At 34.1% G+C, this 19,884-nt stretch overlaps 1 pseudogene; it reads right to left on the reverse strand.

Annotated features, from left to right (window-relative positions):
- Positions 1–7,268: 7,268 nt before the first annotated feature.
- LOC149544752 (ferric reduction oxidase 2-like) lies at positions 7,269–18,377 on the reverse strand (annotated as a pseudogene).
- Positions 18,378–19,884: the final 1,507 nt, after the last annotated feature.

Raw genomic sequence — 19,884 nt, forward strand, 5'->3', positions numbered from 1 at the left:
TGAGGTACCAACATCTACAGAAACATTGGGTACCTAAGGAACTTCCTCCAATAAACACTAATTTTTGTGTTAACGAGAAAATATATCACATGGCACCATTATCATTACATGGTTTGGGCCTATTTTCTATAGACGTCATAAAGGTGTCTTACCAAAAAGTTTCTAAATTGATGGAGTATGTTGGACCATGTTACGATTACAAAATTTGGATGCATATTGTTCAATATAAAAAAAGTATGCGTAGGTATGCCCTCTCGAAAAATTATATACAACAGCAAGACAATAATCAAAGTAAAAGAATGGCTATATACATTGATGGAAGGCTAAAAGCAATAGGGAATATTGCGGGTTTTATAAATAGTACATGACCTGGGTCAACTATAAAGCAACCCAATTGCATATTTGAGGCCCACGAGGGAAATCATGTATTCATCTGTGCGATAAAATTAATACGTGCAGGGGAAAAGCTTCTTATTGATTACAATTTGAACTACATAGATACAAACGAGGCTACTATCATGGGGGTGGTACATACTATTAAACCAACTTCTAATCAATGACTCCAACATACCATTTAGTCAATAAATTTTTGGCTAACATTTTTATACTTGATCTTTGACACAGGGACACAATATGGAGCAACCACTTGGAGGGGATGCTAGCGATGTTCCTGGCTCATCTACACATGAGCAAGTAAAACTCATTGTAATTGTGCAAACTAGATAGAAGCAAAATGTTATTTTTTTAATGTTGTTTTCTTCATTTTTTTAGAGTAATTTTGATAATACTAATACTATTGTTGTCACAGAGGGCCAGTGGTCAGAGGGAGGGAAAGGAACCTGTAGTCCCTAATCAGCAGGCCCCCCTTAAGGAGGACCCTTTCTATATTGATTTAGCAGAGATCGATGACCCGATCGGTTCGATTAAAAAGGTGCTAAAGAAAATTGGTAGAGAAATTATACATTTGGCAACCATAAAGCCTACTATTCAAGAAATAAAAGATAGGGGATTTGAATTATTGCACACCTCTAAAACCTTAAAAATAAGTATTAATAAATTTTTTAATTATAACAAGAGTTCAATAATGGTTTTTATGTTATGCTATTTTACGGCATTAATTAAAATATGGATGCGTTGTCTTTACAGAGTTTTTTGCGTGATTTCAAGCCCCGTTCCCATGATGAGGGTGCTACAGGTGGTTCAGGTAGATCACATGTTCCATTCCCCACTTGTGTTTTCCACTGAATATATATAGGAATGATCATAATCATTAAAAATACATGCTCGAACAATCCTTTTTTTAATGCTCTAACAATCTTGTCCATGCTAGTCCACGCATTCTATATTTATGCATGCTCTAACAATTTTATTCTTCAGCTTCAAATCAATTGTATCCTATGACGACGTCGCCTCCATCCACAACAACTACAAATCTCTTTCCGACTGTTGAGTCGACAACATGTAGCTTACAGCCATCGACTGTTGCACCATCTACTAGTACACAAATCCCTCTTTTTCTCTCTTATGACAGCAACAAACAATTTTTTTTTACAACTTTTTAACATCAATTATCATTTGTTCTTTTATACTTCGTGACAAAGACTTATGAAACTTATGAAACTTTTTGCAATAGGAGCTACAGCATCATTTCCTGGATGTTCCTGTGTTCCTAGTACGGGAATGGTGAAGGATGTCATATTGATCATCAACGACAATGAAGGCATTCCATTAAAAGTAGCCAAAGTTCCAGGTAGTTTAAAGTTATTATTATTCTATAGTGATATAATAGTAATTTAATTTTTGATCACTCTTCATCGACTAATGATCCCATGATTGTTTTGTAGGGAATGATGTTTTTTGGAGAAAACTTGGTGATGAGTGTTTGCGAATATTCGGGCCCACCCTGCGTACCTGGTGGAACATCATATCCTAACTAAAACCCCAAACCAGTATTTTGATTTCATATCATTGCTAGAATAGTTTTCCTTTTCATCCATTTCTTGAACTATATTAAAGGTAGCTTCACATCATTTATGAGTCTAACATGTTTTTTTTACTTAAAAGGTGGAATAACCAAGACAAATCGTTGAAGGATGATCTTATAAAGAGCATGACCCAACTCTTTGGACCTCGTGCATTCGAGAGAAACAAGCTCCTTGAAAAAGCTGGTTTATGTTTAAAGTATATTAGGGACCAGTACAGAAAAAATTTATAGGATAACCCTAGGTATGAGCGTCTGCCCTATGTTCCTAAGGCTAAGTGGCAAGCTCTGATTTTGGATGGAAAGTATAAAGCTGAAAAGAAAAATAATATTACACCAATAGAGAGTACAGTTAGGTATGTGATACTATTGAGAATGTAATTATGTGCTAATTAACCTCTATATTTATACTATCTAACATATTTCAAACTTTTCATAGATTGCCTGACACATCAAAGGCAACAAAGGCAAGACTATAAAAGCACAGGACACACAAGCTCGGCTCTGGTGGTTTTTTGAAACTTCAAGCATGAGTTGCAAGTATTAGTAAATGAAAAATTGTATCAATTTTTTTATATAATGTGATGGGAAATGCTAGGATAGACTAGCTTGTCTATGCTCTTGATCCTCAACTTGGATCTCAATGTTCCTCCACACCAATATATGATGTAGAGTAACACACTTTGGCAGCACCAACAAACTCCTAGCACCTTGGAACAACTAAGAAATTCAAGTTATCACCCCAATCCTCTGTTCTCCACAAGAACATTCAAGGCTTGATTCACCTTCAAACAAGAAACTAATCTGCTGTTACAACTACTCCTTTAATTCATGGACCCAACTCATCACATAAGGCTACATACTAGTTACTTCTCCCTTGTACCATTCAAGGCCTCATACACCCAACCTTGACACCAAGTGTTTTGGACAACTCCAACCCTCTAACATAAATGGAAACCAAAACAAACATCAACCCAAAACAAATCAAGTCTAAGGCAAACTTGTTGTTACTAGTCACAGGGTAGATTGCAGCACTTGACCTTTATTCTACACACCCAACCAAGAGTGCAATTGGATCCTCTAGGACTCCCACACACCAAAGATAGTTTAGAACAACTCCAACATGACCAAAATAAGGTGTAACAAGGGTTGGAAACCCTGCTAACTATTTACCATTTCCTTTTGATAATTTAACTACCCTCCATTTGTTGATGAAACAATGCAAGTAAAATTCACCATACCACGCAAAAATGTAGGGCTAAGAGTTCAAGAGATGCCTCACAGAAGAGGATAAGAGAATTGGCTTCCAACAAGGCTATGGAGCCATGGCTGAATGGCTATGAGCTGAAATCAATGTGGAAGGTTCTAATAATGACGCATCTTAGCCACAGGTAAATAAGCTAAATGAAATTTATTTCAAATTGAATACTTTACCAATTATTCTATTTGATGTTAAGTTCCAATATAAAGTGAGTATATCTGTTTTAAGCAAGCAATGATAACAATGCGTAGGATGTTGGAATGCAGCCTGACAATCCTTCTATACAATCTGTGGATGCTAAAGGTTCGCATGATGTGCATCCCAGTGGTGGAGGTATACATTTGCTATTAAATTTTTTATATGTAATTGCAATTGGTGTTTGGATTAATGTAACATTTTGTATAGCAACTATAGAGGATCGAGGGGTCGATGTTCATGAACGTGTTGACGTTGAGTCCAGACAAAATTATGTGGTCAGATCAAGTAAAGAGTGCCACAATTATGTTATTTAAAATAATTAAATACTTGTAACAATTATAATAAATTATTTTTAATTTAACTCTTTTATTTGTTATTGCAGAGGACCCCCCTTTGCAATAGCATAGGAATTTGAGATCATCAAGAATAAAGAACAGAACAACTGATGAGGGGGGAATTGATCATGACATTGATGCTCCTCTTAGAGATTACATAGAAAAAAGAAATAGAAAGAAAAAAAAGAAATGATTTTCATCTACATACCTTAATTGATAATGACTGAATTTTATGTCTCAATGAATTTAATTATGTGCTAATGAATGTTCATGAATTATGTGTTAATGCAAAATATTGATGAATGTTGCATGTTAAGGAATCTAATGTGTTAATGAATGTTATCATGTGATATTGATTGAATTTTATCATGTAATATTGATTGAATGTTACATTTAATTAATGGTTGAAAGAATGAATGAATGTTAGATGTTAACGGGGAATGTAGAGTGATGTTAGGGGGAGGGGGGTGGGGCCAAATGAGCTTCCACCTTCACATGGTTGGCCCTATTTAGTAGAGATATTAAACTATTCTCGAAACAAAGTGAAGCTCAATAAGATACTAAATATTTATCTATTTTGTCCTATGTTTAGACTATTGTCCTATGCATCTAAGGCTTCATGCTTTGAACTATCATGAAGTTCTAAACTTGTAGCTTTTTTATTGCATCCTTGGGATCTCAGCACTGTCTTGGGACTGTGTTATCACCAATGATACGATTATCATAATTAACTAGGGAAACAATGAGTCCCTATGTTTCATTGGATCTCATGCAACGATAGAAATGCAATGAGAGTACAGATACTTGTCATAAAACTTGAGAAAACCTTTGCGTGTCTACCCTGCATTATCATACAATCAACTTACGATTGATGCATGTGTACAAGTTCTTAAAATTTACAGTACAATTTCCTCACTATCATGATCAGCCTCCCTTTTCCAGATGATTCCTAACTCAACAAGTGAGAGGGGAAAAAGATTGACCAGCATCCATCTCATGCCAATAGATTGTAGTTAGACAATGTCAAAATCAAAAGATCATAATTCAAGTCAATAGAAATAATTAAAATATTGCCTATATATGATTTGCAAAACACAATCAATTTTACCAATCTTATTTATAAATTATTTGAATAGGAGGACCTATGGAAAAGATTTAGACTAACAAGATATCAAGTCATGGATATTCGTAAAATAATAAAATACTAATTGAAATAAATTTGTATTTAGTGTCATCACATTTAGTTCATTGTACCGAAACATCAAATGCACACAAATAAATAGTTAGTTAATAATCAATTTTTTATTCGCATAATGAGTTAATAAAATGGGTTGTGAAAAATAATATAGAATGCTCATGGAATGTGGAAAAGACAAGAAAGCTTATGAATAATATAATCAGGGCCACAAATGTCATACTCAGTGTCTCACCTCATTGTAACTTAGCCTAAATTGGAGAGTTCAATCTTCAAAAAAAATCGCAAACCTTACTTTGATTTCCACTTTTTTGTATCATGGATTGTTTAAGTAGTATACAAATCTAGTCCTAATGTCATTATTATTTTTTCTTGTGAAGGTATATGGGCAAGTATGAAAATTGTGTGCTATTTTGATGGGAAAACTTATGAATGGGTGGGAATAAATTGACAGCGCAATATTATGGGTAAGGTAAGTATTATCTTCATGCTCAATTTTCCTTATCCAAGTAGAAAAGTATACTATTTTTTAAAATTTCTACAGTGGCAATAAGGGCAGGTATGGACAAATGCTTATTGCCACTGTAGATGAGGTAGGAACTTCTTAACTATAGACTGGTAGCAAGTGAACTGTTTGAATTTCCTCATTCCAACCCCATGTTACCCCTTTTGTGGGGAAGAAGAATATTTAACAAATTGTTTTTGACTTTGTTCTTGTGTGAGATTGCTAAAACTCCCATTCCAGGTCTCTTCCATTTCACATGGTCATAGAAATCCACTATTCCTAGATCAAAAAGACAAAAAGAAGCAACACAACACTAGGCTAGCTCTTTCACAACCTTAGCCAAGTTCCTCCCAAGGCTATCCACTTCTTCAATAAAGTCCTTTGCAATCGAACTAGGAGCTACCTCAATTGCCTTCTTTGTGCTCAACCCAGTACACTTACTAGGACCACCACTGAAAGAGATACTAGAAGGGGACACAATTTCTTTCAAACTTCTCTTACCTAGAATAGCAGTAGTAGCATAGAGACTAGAAGTCACCATATTCATATTCTACTCACTATTTTTTATAAGCTAGCGAAGTTTGGTCTCATAATCCAAAAGTTTACATGTCACCAACCTTGCTTCCAGTTCCATCCTTTTATTTTTCTCTTTCTCTAGACTAGCCTACAAATTCCTAGTTGTCCTTTTCAAAAAATTCACCTCATTATAAATCCCACGATCAACCATTAGGGAAATATTAGCCCATAATTTAGTTTTGTGAAGAAATTCAAGATTTCCCTCTCGTACCTTCCTAGCCATATTATTAGGAACATCAATGACATAGTTAGCCTGCTCAGTATTAATTTCTTCAATCCTAGTGTCTTTTGGACCCCCAACTAAACCCTTTTCCCCCACAACATCAAAGCCTTCCTTCAAACTCACCAACATTCTAGTCCACATTAGGCAAATTCGCCATATGTTTATCCAATTCACAATCTTGGGCATCCTACAATTCTTCCTTATTTTTTATTAGGAAGATCCCCATCCTTCCTTAATTCCCTCTTTGTGACATTATCCTTTAGAGTATCTTGTTTGTTACCTATAGTCCTTCCTTCCTCACCTTTATTGATACTTTTAGTTCGAGGCTTATCCTTTTTACCTTGGCTCTTAGTTCCCTTTGGGCGTTTCTCCTCTTGTTGCAATGTTGTTGCTATAGTTATTTTGTTCATGATGCTACTATAATTCTGCTATAACAATGTTGTTAACTTTTCTTCTTAATCCAATTAAAAATAGATATGGAATACACATTATTGTTATTATCAAATGTTTGTACAGAGGGAAAGGAGATATGTGTCCCTTGTTTATGTGTTTAATTTTTTTCTAATGTTGTGAACATAAAAATTTATTACATATTTATCCAAATAATTGGCACCTATTCTTAGTATTTTGACATCATCCAAAATCTTCCATAATCTTGAAATTTCTTTTTATTTTTAATTCTCGATACATTTGTGAGAATGCTTAGCTGATACCATAAGGAAAAGTTAGACAAAGAAAAAAGTTAAAACCTCCAAAATGTCTCAAAGTATATCATTCTTATTAAATTCATTACATAAAAGTTACATAGTACTCAGGCAAACTATAGAGTTTGATAAAGAGGAAAATACTGTGTGGGGTCTATGAATTATTGGACATGATATAGGAAAATTCATGAAGTATGGTGAATGTTCACAGTATTTATTTATTTTTGCATACACAGGTGCATTTGAGAAAGAAAAGCGGGCAGGACTTCAAATCTTGTGAGAAGACTTGACTAGAGAGTGTAACTGATGGAGTGAAAATCCAGTGCAGCAGAGGATTTGAAACCCCATAAGGAAGTGTGACTCCTACAGGTTGATGCTACACTTTCTTGCATACTTTCGGGTCCACACACTATAACACCCACAGTTTTTCCATCCATTTCCAGACCAAATTTTTGAATGATGTCTTCTACTTTGACATGCCAATCACAAAGAAGAATTATAAGTATTTGGGTCAAGAAAACTACAAGAATGTTTTAGTTCATAATAGAGACATATAAAGTAGTGGATACAAAAACAAAGGTATGCAACACATGGAGTACTAGATACTTGTGATATTGCTATCAGGATTCAAGTGTGTAGTTATTAGGTCAAACACATTAGCCCATGTTTCATGAGTAGTGGTTCAGAAGAGCCCATCTCTCATGAGAGTGAATGGAACACTTCGCACTCATTGCATCCAGGTGTTCCATTCATGGGTCAGTGAGTGCAATGAATTTTGAGTGCCCCATTCATTCTCATGAGAGATGGGCTCTTGTGAACCATTACTCATGAAACATGGATCATTGAATTTGACCCAAAAACTACATGGTTGAATCCTAATAGCAATATCACAATTTGACTTGCAACGGAAACTCCTACTTTTCTACTAGAAATTAGAAAGCATGTATGGTTTTGCACTTTTCTGACATTTTTAGATAGATAAAATTAAAAAATATAAAATATAAAATATATTGTGTGTTTCATGAATTCTTTATAGCTTAGTGCTAGACCCATGTAAGCCCGGTATAAAATTTTTTAATTGCCCCTAGTCCAAGTTTTGGCACAGCCAGTCGCTTTGCTTAGTTATAGATGGTGAAAAAATAATCAAGTGGCATCCTTCCATGATTTCCATAGCAGATCCATAAGGGACAAAATCTTTTTTAATTACACAAGAAATGAAGTTACTTTGAAGATTAGGTTGTTGATGATAATGGATACTGCATCCACTTAAAATGGTGTCGCTTTGCTGCTCCCCTATATTGCCTCTTGACTGCATCTCATACATCTCCTGTGTTGACTTGTGGACTTTCTTGGTTTGAACTCTTTTCCAAACCATATAAACTAAGCCTCCAAAGATCACAATCACCAATCTCATGCACATAAATGTGATAAGTCCTCTGGCCCACCATGGGAACACAGTGTAAGTGTTGTTATCCAATGGGTATATATAGAAGTGATTTAGTACGATGTTGTGAGGCCTCGCCCCGACCCTTTATAGCCTTAGTTGTTACTTTATCATTTTGATACTCACGACTCGAGATGTCGAGACATTATCTGATGCTTAGAACATACTTTACTATTTCATGTTGTGTGATGTTATTTTCAGATATATTTGATGATTGTCATTTAATGTTTCATATATATGTATGTTGATGAAATCAGTAATGTAGGATTGATATTTTGGTTCAGGATATTTTAATTGGTTAAGAATTAAGTAGGATGAAAGAAACCCTGATTGATGTATGTTTCAATTTATGTAAATTTCTGATACGTATATATGTACATGTGATTTTTGGGACTACTGATGTGTGCAATGAGTGTGCAGATATTTTAGCCCAGGAAACCGACAGAGGAATAGAACTGATCTCTATGTGTTAATTTTGGAAACCTTGTTGTTCGTAGTTCAAGTATTTTAAATTGAGATGTATGTATGTATCCTTATGTGATCAGTAAATGTGAATGTCTCGTAATTATGTTCTTTTAGTGTCGCTTGACACTCGTAAATTGGTTATGTTCTTCAGTATGTCGAATTAGGGTTAGTTGTGTTACCTTTGGACCTAAGTGTAAGTTAGTGTCAGTTTGCTAATTGAGTTCTTAATTGGGGTTAGTCATCCCTAATCCAGATTAGTGCTTAATCTGCATTGTTAGAATTGTTGGTTGGTCTTAATTTATTTCCTAGCTTTTGTTTGGCTCTAAACCTTTTTCTAAGGCTTTAAATCATGGAATAATTATACCCAAGGGGTATGGGTATGGGTTAGGGGTCTTTTCCAACCCCTAAGCCCCTTTTGTTGACTTTGGAGATCACTCAAAAAGTCCCTTTTTGCCTTTGTGCGAAAATTGCTTGTGGTTATCATGAGTTGTCTTACCCCACCTCCTTTTAGTGTCTAACCATAGTGAGGGTAGAGTTAGGAGTTTCTAGAATTTCTAGTGGGTGGGAGAAGTTATTGATCCCCTTTGGTGGTTGAGTTTGAGGCTTATTTTAGAGGCCTTTGTTGGACTAGTGGAGGTTGTTACCCAATCTCTACATATAGAGAGAAGCTTTTGAAGGTTGAAGGAAGGAAGTGGAAACTCTACTCAAACTTGTGCATTGCCATTACCTCTTTGTGAAGGTTGGAATTCTCATCTCCCTTGTTCAGATTTCATTCTTGTTTCATGCTTATGCTACCTTGCTATTGTTTCAATGTTTGTATGTTTGTGGGTATGTTGGGAAGCTTTGGAAACCATGTTATTTTTGGTTGATTTCCTTTCATGTTTATGTTGCAATTTTGAGATTTTTCTTGCATGGGTGTTTTGGTATTACTCACCCTTGGAGAGGGCAGAAGTGACCAATTTTGGGAAAGGTCTGTTTAGTCAGACTCCATCCAGTGTAGAGTCTCTTCTCAGGATGAGAAGAGGGAGTAAGGGTAGGGTGTTATGGGCCCCTACCTGTCAGCACAAACTTGGTATGGTTCTGGTATGTTGAAATGGAAGAACGGAAGTTCTTGGTATATAGCCCTGATTTGGCATCTGTTTGGTGTTGTGCTTGACTTCTCCTGGTTGGAAGAATCCACCTTTTCCTAGTTTTAATTCATTGTGAATCCTATTGTGTAAACCATGTATGATTATGCTTGTTTGATTGTCTCTTGGTTATGCTTGGTTGTCACCTGATCAGATTTTGTTCCCTCCATGGTTCTAGAAATGTATTGCAAAATTGGATGTGGAAACCTTGTTGAGGGTCATGACGGAAATTTCATTTAAGTGTTGTAATTCAGGATTGAATCCTATGTAAGTTGTATCTCAAAACTTTGTTGGATTGGCAACGAAGCCGAGTTTTCTTCCTGATTCTTTCCCGGTTGAGCCTTTGAATCAGGTTGGCCAATAAAATTGGTGTTAAGTATAATTGCTTGTCATGTGATTTAATCGTAAATTTTAAATTGAATGGATGCATATCAAAATATGATGGAATTATGATGGTATGATTTTAATTAAGCAAATTTTTCTAGTAGTCCTTGTATGATATATGTGAAAAACTATGTTGGGGAAAGGATAATGGTTAAGGTTGATTTAGTTTAATCTAAGTTATTTAGAAGATCAAACTAATCAAGTATTATTGTGACAAGATTATTAACACCATGTTTAAATCCATTCAATTCTACTCCCTTGTATAAGTGATGGAAGGATATTGATCAAAGTATGATCTGTGAATGCTCCTACATGAAATTTGGTGTGAATTGAATGACAAATTTAGTCCTTGGTTAATCTATTTTAGATGTGATAAGAAAGTGTATTAAGAAGGAAAGTTCAATTCTGTGATTATTGGAATTAGATCAATTCTTGCATTGTGGTTTATATGGATAATTAAATCTCTTGATTTATTAATTTGTAAGTAGTCTTCATAGATTTACCTTAGAAATATATATATATAACCCCCTCCTACTTAATAATCAACTTCAAAATTCTTACTTAGAAAAATATAAGACAAAAAAAAAAAAAATGTGCCAAGAGAGCAAAAAACTCTCTGGATTTTGTATGGGGAGCAATTTAAATGCTCCCCCTTGAGACAGAGAATCTATTAGATTCTCTTATTATCTTATTGTTTTGTGAATATTGTTTGTTTTAAACTAAATATAATAATGGAAGAAACAAAGAAATTTAAGAAAAAAAAATTCCAATATAACAAATATCCTAACTTACCTAAGAAACTTTATGTCATCAATGTCTAGCTTTCCCCTTGGGCGTCAGTTTGAGATTTGATAGAAAGGGGGGGGTTTTAATTTATCAAAGTCTTTTTTCATCATGAGGATGATGTCATTCACCCCTGCCCTTTCATAACTCACGCTGACTTTGGTATTAGAGTTTAGTGTTTAAATTTGTTAAGTTTTTAAAGCAAGTTTGCTTTTCTCCTTGGGCGGCCATCTCGGTTTTCACCCAAGACATGTGAGTGTGGGGGAAGGGACTATCACTGACGCAGGTCAGTGTACTTGGGAAGCGCTCTGAAGCGCTCACGTACTTGTGGTAAGAATGTTTAGGGTGATGGGTTGGCATCAGATTTTTTGGCAGGAAAGTTTAAAGTACATGGTGTTTAACTTTGCTATGTTATTCTCCCTTGGTCTTAGGTAAGCGCTCCATTTTGGGGTCGATTTGACATGGAAGTAGGGTAGGATGTGAGGAGTAGTTAGTGTATGTGTTTTCTAGGGGTTAGGTGTTAGTTAGTAGGTAGGTTTAGTTAGTAGTTTTATAGTTGTGTTAGGATATTATGTTAGTTTAGTTTGTTGAGAGTAGTATTAAATTTAAATGTAATTTTAGATTCAATGTAGTTAGTAATTTAAAATATGGCTTAGTTTAGTTTAGAGTTAATTTTAATTAGTATAGTTTATCTTTAGTTTTAAGTTATTTAATTTTTTAGCAGGTTAGTTTAGTCTAGTTTTTTCTATATATTGTTAAAGTATAATTAGTTTAATTTAATAAAGTTTTAAGGTTATTTTATGTTTTGTTAAGGACTTCTGTTGTTAATTGTTAATAATTTTTAGTTACATAGTTATGTTTAATTTTGTAAATACTAATTTAGTTAGTTTTAATTTAAATGTAATCTAATTGTTTTATTTTACCATTAAGTAGATTAAATTTATCCATTAATTGGCTATTTAAATAAGTTTTAATGTAGGTTTGATTAATTTGATATTGCAAGTAATTTTAAATCCGAATTCATGTACATTGTTATTTAAGTAATTTTTATTGCATATCATTATAAGTTAATGTAATATCATAATTTTATCGATATTAATCTAATAACGAAAGTTTCAAAATTTTAACAATGTTATCGTCTTCATGTTTAAAATCTTAAGACGTAACGTAGAGAACCTTTACTTAAACTGTGATCGCAAAACTTATCAAATGTGAGTATTATAATAATTATTAAGTATAAAAAATATTAAAAATATTAAAAAAATCATAATAATAGTTTGTGTGTTTTTGCCCTCGTAGTTTGGGCATGACAGATGCTCAATATAAGATATCCTAACAATGAAGAAGCAATTATTGTTGCATGCCATAAAGTATTGTTTGTGCTTGTTATAGAATGTAGAGAACCCATACATGTATTTGCCTTAGAGATTTTTCCTCCTTTGCTGTGGTCATTGTTAAAAAACATTTCAGTAGGTGAAGGTATTCTCTCTACATCTAGCTTTCCCATTTCAGTATCTAGGGTTTCTGCCTGAGTTACATATGCTTGAACCTCTACTTTCACAAGCCTAGAATAATTTGGGCAGATAGTTGAGGGAGATATTAGATTTAGGACACACAGATCTTCAGCTTTTTTGACTGAGTATATGAGTAGGACTTCCCTGGGAACATGGTTTCCATTGTTAATGTTATGTCGATGAAATGTTTCTGATAAAATGCTCAGTATTGGGGCTATTCCACTCCCTCCATCGATCAGTACCAATGCTTCATACCTGCACAGACGAACATAATTGAGATTACATATTTTATATTTTATGTTGGATGAATAAGGCGTATTTTCAACATTTTTGAAAAAAATTGTAATGGTCCCTGGTCAAGTTATAGTATTTTCTCTTGAGTAACTAGTTGTAGGAGTTATCAAGGCTTTTTAATTGTATCAGCACCTTTTAAGCATATCTTGTGTCTTGATTTAAGTCGACTAATGCCCAAATATATGCACAATATAATATATGTTGCAGCTTATGTTTTCTCACCATGATAATCTAACGGTCTTACCATATAATAATAAAACTGAATAGATAATTTGATGCTTAAGAAGTCACTAGAAGCTGGACCATAAGGACCTTCAATAGCTGCTTGAAGATGTGAAGGTCTCTCCACAGAGTTTATACATTCCGTGAAGTTGTCAAGCTTTTTGGTCCATCCTCGTTGGCACTTGATTAGTATAGAGAATTGGTCTGAGTCAATGCTTGAAGTAGAAACAATGCTGAAAGGATGTCATTTTGAACACGATATAAAAGGAAGGTTCAAAAGAATAACACTCATAGAGTTATACACCAGCCCTGCATGTATAGAAGTTTCTTAGCCAAAGAGTATCTTGACTCATTTACATTTTATATACTTAACTTGTGTTTCCATAGTAGACTTGTTGATCTTCTCATATTCATATGCATATGACAATAAAATGTTGTATAAATAAGGTATACAAAATTATAAGTTTTAGGTATGTAAATGAAATTATAAATTGTGGCTGGCGATTACATTTACTGGTAGATCAAAACTTCAAATAGAACAATATCAGAAAGTTCCTAACCATCCTTGGTCTCCCAATAATCAAAAAACATTTAAAGATCAGATTGAAACTCTACCTTATTCCCTAAAGAATTGGACAAACCTGTAATGATAGTTAACACAGAACAAAAATATTAAGACGAGAAACAATCTCAAAATCCTTTAAAAACATCAAAAGTTGAAAATAGACATACTAATACTCTGACAGCTTTTCAAAAACTATCTTAATTTGTCTGAATGAGCCTTTTGTCAAATGATGTGAAAATAATCAACATAAGTTAAATGAATGACCCGTGAACTCCTAAGGTTCAAGGGGGTATAAAATCTCTTCAAATATGCTTAAAAATTTTGTTAGAATAACATAGTTCGATGTGAATGAGAATCTGATATAAATGCACGTAACTCAGTTCATAGAAACACAGAATAATGGATTCCTTACTTTGCAATCTATGAGCCTTAAAATGATTTGGTTCATGAATAAAAGTGCTTATGCAAGATAAATATAAATTGAAACTAAACGTTTTTTTATTTGTATCTTTTCCACTCAAAGTCCACCTTATTTTATTTGTACATAAACAATTTGAGTTTAATAAGGCATGTATACTTACTTGGGTGCTTTGCAATAGCCAGTTGTACTATGCTTGAAGACAGTTTTCTGGCATATATAACATGTACAATTTTTTGTGACTGGAGAAATCAGAGATAATGGTCAAGAAGAAAAAGGAAAATTCCAGGTAGTGCAAGAGAGAATGCCATATCTCCAACATGTAGTGGAAAGAAGACAATGAATATCAAATACAGGTGGTGAGTGTAGTAGAAGAATTCAAAGAAACGTTGTCTGATGGGTTTCATCGATGTCAACCAAATTATTAGGCCTGTTGACAAAGCAATCTCTCCAGCTATATTTAAAAATCCTATTTCAGTCTAGGATAACAACTGCACATCAGAAGAAACCTTTGTTACCAATGTTTTCTCAGTGCCATGTTCATAATAAATTATTAAAGACTTAGTTTGGATATGACACAAATATAATTTTGTGTATTCTTGATGAAGTCAAAATTATATTTTTATTTGAACAACTCTTGTATATTAGCATAAATGTTTGCGGTGTATCTATGTGCACAATTATTCAAAAATTAGAACTTTTATAGTCCTACACATATCATTGAGGTTGCTTTTGGAATAATATATGTATGGAAATGTATTAGCTACTATTAAGGCATTCCTATTCAATCTGAAAGTGATGCAATGATGCAATTGGAATGAAGTTATGTGGATCTAGGATATATATAATATGAAAATATGTCTCACCATGTTGTACCTAGATCATTCTTGAAACTTTAAGTGTTTGTAAAGATTCTAAAATAGTGGATACAAAAACAAAGGTATGCAACACCTAGAGTACTAGGTACTTGTGATATTGCTATTAGGATTCAACCGAGGAAAAAAAAAATGTTTTACTTTGTACCTGTCGCAATTGCGACGTCAACCGCTAGCATTGCAACGAGGTTGTTGTAGCGGCGACACCATCTGCCGTCGTAATTGCCAAGATGTCTGTCACAATTGTGACATCCTCCAGAAGAATTGTGACAGGGTTGTTGTAGCTGCGACGGCAATTGTCGTCGCAATTGCGACGTCGGCCACAAGAATTGTGACGGGGTTGATGTCACAATAAAGTGGTTGCATAGTGACAGATAGGCATTTTAATTGCAACGGTATAGGATAGACGTCATAGTTTGTGACTAAAAAAAAATGATGTCTATTACTATCATAGTGGCAACACATTTATGTCGTAATTGCGACACATAGCCGTCGCAAATCGATGCCAAATGTATTAGTGTGTCACATCAATGTCCAACTTGAAGTCTATCACCTGTCGTACTCTAAGCCGCATCCAATCTCTCTTCCTAACTTCAAAATCATTTTCACAATCCTCCCAAAAGTCTTCTAGAGCTGGGAAGTGACCAAGACTGGGATTTAACTTTAACTCATTCACTACATAGCCCTTACTATCATAAGGGAAACGCATCGTGTATGGATGCAAATTTATTGTGGAAATAGATCTTTCAATGTTCCTGGCATCTGATGCAGTATCACAACTATAATATCTGATGCCGATAGGAAAATCTATTTCATCTATCCTCCTATTCCTGCAAAGTTTATTGATTTGACTAATTTGCCTGCATATTTCAATTAAGACTAGTTTATCATCAACAAATCTAGGTAGCATTAGTGGATACCCATCATAGGCAGCTAACCTAATATAAGTAAACTTCAAGAATTGTATGAAAACACTTCCATATTTTTGTATTTTCATTGCTGCTTTCGGTCAAATTCTAAGTCCAGTATTCCCTTGAATCTCCCTAATAGTTAGCATTGTGAATGCATCATTCACTCTTCTAAAATGGTGCAGGCTGTTATCATATTGAATTTGAGGAAGATGATTATAAATAATGGTTGTATCATCATAAATACCCTACCGGTTAAGTCCTGGCCAACTTTTGGTACTTGCAATAGCATAGAAAAGATATGAAGTCATTTAAAAGTAGTCATTTTCTTGAAGTCCCATGAGTTGTCTATGCAGTGAGTCGCTGATAATTTCAGCCCAATCAATATATTGCTTTCCTTCACAAACCATATTGATAAATAGGAACATCCAACCTTCAAACTCATGTGAATCTCGAAGACCAACGATCCTACTCAATAGAGTTACCATCTTTGCCACTTCTTCTTTTAGCAATGATCTGTGAATAGATTTTCCTAATTGAGATTTTCCTCTTCTGGGTTGCAAGAACCATGACCTCACCACAGTATTTAAACATTGGGTTTGATTGGCAGTAAAATACTCCTTGGCGGTTCTCAAATTGATGTTGGCATATTGCATCCTAGTAGGCAATCAAAAAATAGTAGCAATAGAAGCAGGATCTAGATGGACAATTACTTCATTGTTCTATGAAATAACTTCTCTAATGTTGGGATTATAAGTCTTCATGCACTCCAATACTAAGTCTAGGCACTGTACCGAAATGGGATGTCCGCCTACTCGAGCCAAGCCACTTTCTAATATCTTTCTGGCTAATGGGGTCCTTTCTTCATTCACAAGAGATGACCAGAAATCTTGAAGCAAATGCTTCCTAAAATGGCATCACCGATATCTAGAAGCGTACTTCTTAAAATAGGAGCATAATTCATCCTTTGATACTTGTACCTCATGATTGATTATCAATCTTTCTGAATATCTTCAACCCCATATTGCACTCTTTATTTTCGGCTTCAAAGTGACAAACCAACCATTCAATCGAAAAGATCTGCCAACATTACATTGGACTGAAGGTCACCATATTTTATATTAAACATTCACATGAATTGGGTCATGTCCAGCCTATCATTTACTCATGGATCCGCATAACATTAATGATGCCCCAGTAGGTTGCCGATTGCCAAAGAAAATAATGATGTTGATCTGAATTTGAATGACTTAATGAGTGAAGCTTCCAAATCTATGAGCATTTCATTTCATCGAGCATTTTGCTAATACTCTACATGCTTTGTTCACATTCACCACCTTTCTATTTATGCATTATGTCAAGCAAGTCAAGAGCGATCTTAGGTAGTGTCTACATCCTCCATAACTTGTCCATGAACCTGACAATAAATTATTATAATTCCCTTTGATTCAAGCCTCTCATTATCTTGAAGCCACAGTGTTGTCGTGTCCTTATCGCTATGTTTGATTGTGCACCACTCTCATGCATTTACAAGAGTAAGTCATTTCTACCGAACTTCTAGATTTTGAATTAGTATGCCAATATCATACTAGCTACAGTGACCAAATCGTGTTCCATTTCTACTTCCCACATTTGACCAAACATTATCATCACTTCATTCATATCCAAACATTTTAGAAAAGGTGGTGTTCATTGCTTTTTGTGAACCAAATGTCTTACTGGTAATCTGTCAAACATGTGATTAGCACAAATTGCAATTGGTAACTGCGAACATTCTCCCACGAGAGCTCTTAAGAGGCTTTCCTTGCTAGCATGTTCAAGGCTTAGATTTGGTGATGGGTTGGACAGGTAACATATGAATGTTTTAAGAAACTGCAGGTTTAGTTTCACTTTCTTTAACTATTTCTACCCTGCCAGGATGAAGATAATAATGTACTTTTCTATACAGATGATCATGGTGGTGTCATATAATGTTGGCAAGGTTATATATATATCGTTGTTTATCCATAGGGTGTATATATGCATGCCACATAATTCAACTTCTTAGCATGAGGTTCGGGAACACAAGGCTAACATCTTGGTTATGTCAGTTGGACACATTAGACAGTGTGCCTTTGGATCAATCTACCTACTATAGCCTCTCATGGTTTACTAAACTTTTAAACATTTCGCACTTGTTAAGGAAAGCCACAATTTTGAGGATGATTCCAACAAGGCAGAATCATAAGTTGACCATGTATTCAATGAGGTGATGCACCTTTGTTGCTTCTGCAAACACATTCTTACCTTTGACTTTGTGGAGCGAAATCTGCAATTCTGTGACACAATACAGAAGTTATTATCAAGGTTAGAAACCCCATAGCATATTGTCTTTCTCCATCTTCTATCCGATTGTTGCATTATTAACCAATGTTGCATATGTCACTTTAACAAGTTAATAACTATCTTATAGAGGTTAATAAAAACATGTTTTTGAACGTTATCATTAACCTTTTGAGAGGTTAATGAAAACATGGTTTTGATGGTTGTGATTAACCTTTTGGGAGGTTAAGAAAAACATTTTTTTGGTGACCATCATTAAGCTTTTGGGAGGTTAAGAAAAACATGTTTTTGGTGACCATCATTAACCTTTTGGGAGGTTAAGAAAAATATTTTTTTGGTAGCTATCATTAACTTTTAATAACTTGAGACTCAGAAATTGAATTTTAAAGATTTTGAGTGTTGTGCGGAGCCAAGGAATGAGCCGGAGACATGGAAGTTTAGAAACTCACAAAAATTCAAAGACAAAATGGCCAATTTAAAGCTTAAAACCAAGTGAGTTTCAAAAATTAATCATGGCTTATTAAATTGAAACAATTTAATAACCGGGCAACAAGCCTACTACTAATAATTCTATTTTCAATACCTTGAAATGTAACTCTATCACATCACACCATGTGGTACAATACCAGTTTAAACACAACTTTTTAAAATAATATTATTGTCCAAAATTATTATTGGAAACTTATGTCTTTCATACATGTCTGTTGACTTCTATTTATTTTATTTTATTTTATTCCAAACACACATGTTGACCTTTTCAAGCTCAATGCTTATATTTTTGTAAATTTTTAAGGGATTTAGAAATATCTTGATCTAGTAAAGAATAATATTAATAATTCCAATGAAAAACATAAGTAACCATTTTTATGCCCTAAGGGTGGCCCACACTTCATACTCTAGTGGTAAAAGTTGTCAATCAAATTCATGGGTTTCACTAAAATGGTCTTTGGTTACCTTGGTTCTAGGTTACATTGTTCAAATTTTAAAATGGTCATGAAGTCTTTGTCTTTGATAGCCACTTTTGGCTTAGTCCTCTTTGTGGAGAAGAATTTCATGTTGGGTCATGAAGGTGATAAAAAGCTAAGCTCGTTAAAAGCACAATGTTCTTAGTTTGAATTACATGTGAGGTTAGCTAATGTTTCATAACATATAGCAAGGAATGTAAGTTTAGATCTTATCCATGTTTGAAAATCTCCTATGTTATAAAACTTGGAAACAAAGAGGGTGTTCTTTGTTACAAGACCATGTTTTTCTAATATGAAGACCATGTTTGAAATATAACTTGTTTAATACTTTGGGATAACAATCTTATACACACACACACACACACACACACACACACACACACATTTGAACTATGTCATAGAAGAATTTTTTTTATTTTCAAAACTTTATTTATTTCTTTCTTTTCTTTGTATTTTTATCTATATTTTCTATTTAAGAAATATAATTATATATAATATTAGTTTGTAATATTTCATATTGTGATCATAGAAATGTATTTTATATTAGTATTTTTTTATTTAATTTCTTTAGATTAGATTTACAAGTGTTACTCTAAGTTAAAATCTAGAGTACTAAATTA

This window comes from Cupressus sempervirens, chromosome 8, assembly GCF_028749045.1.
Source record: "Cupressus sempervirens isolate cs-2001-9-10 chromosome 8, ASM2874904v1, whole genome shotgun sequence".
In the NCBI taxonomy this organism is placed as follows: domain Eukaryota; kingdom Viridiplantae; phylum Streptophyta; class Pinopsida; order Cupressales; family Cupressaceae; genus Cupressus; species Cupressus sempervirens.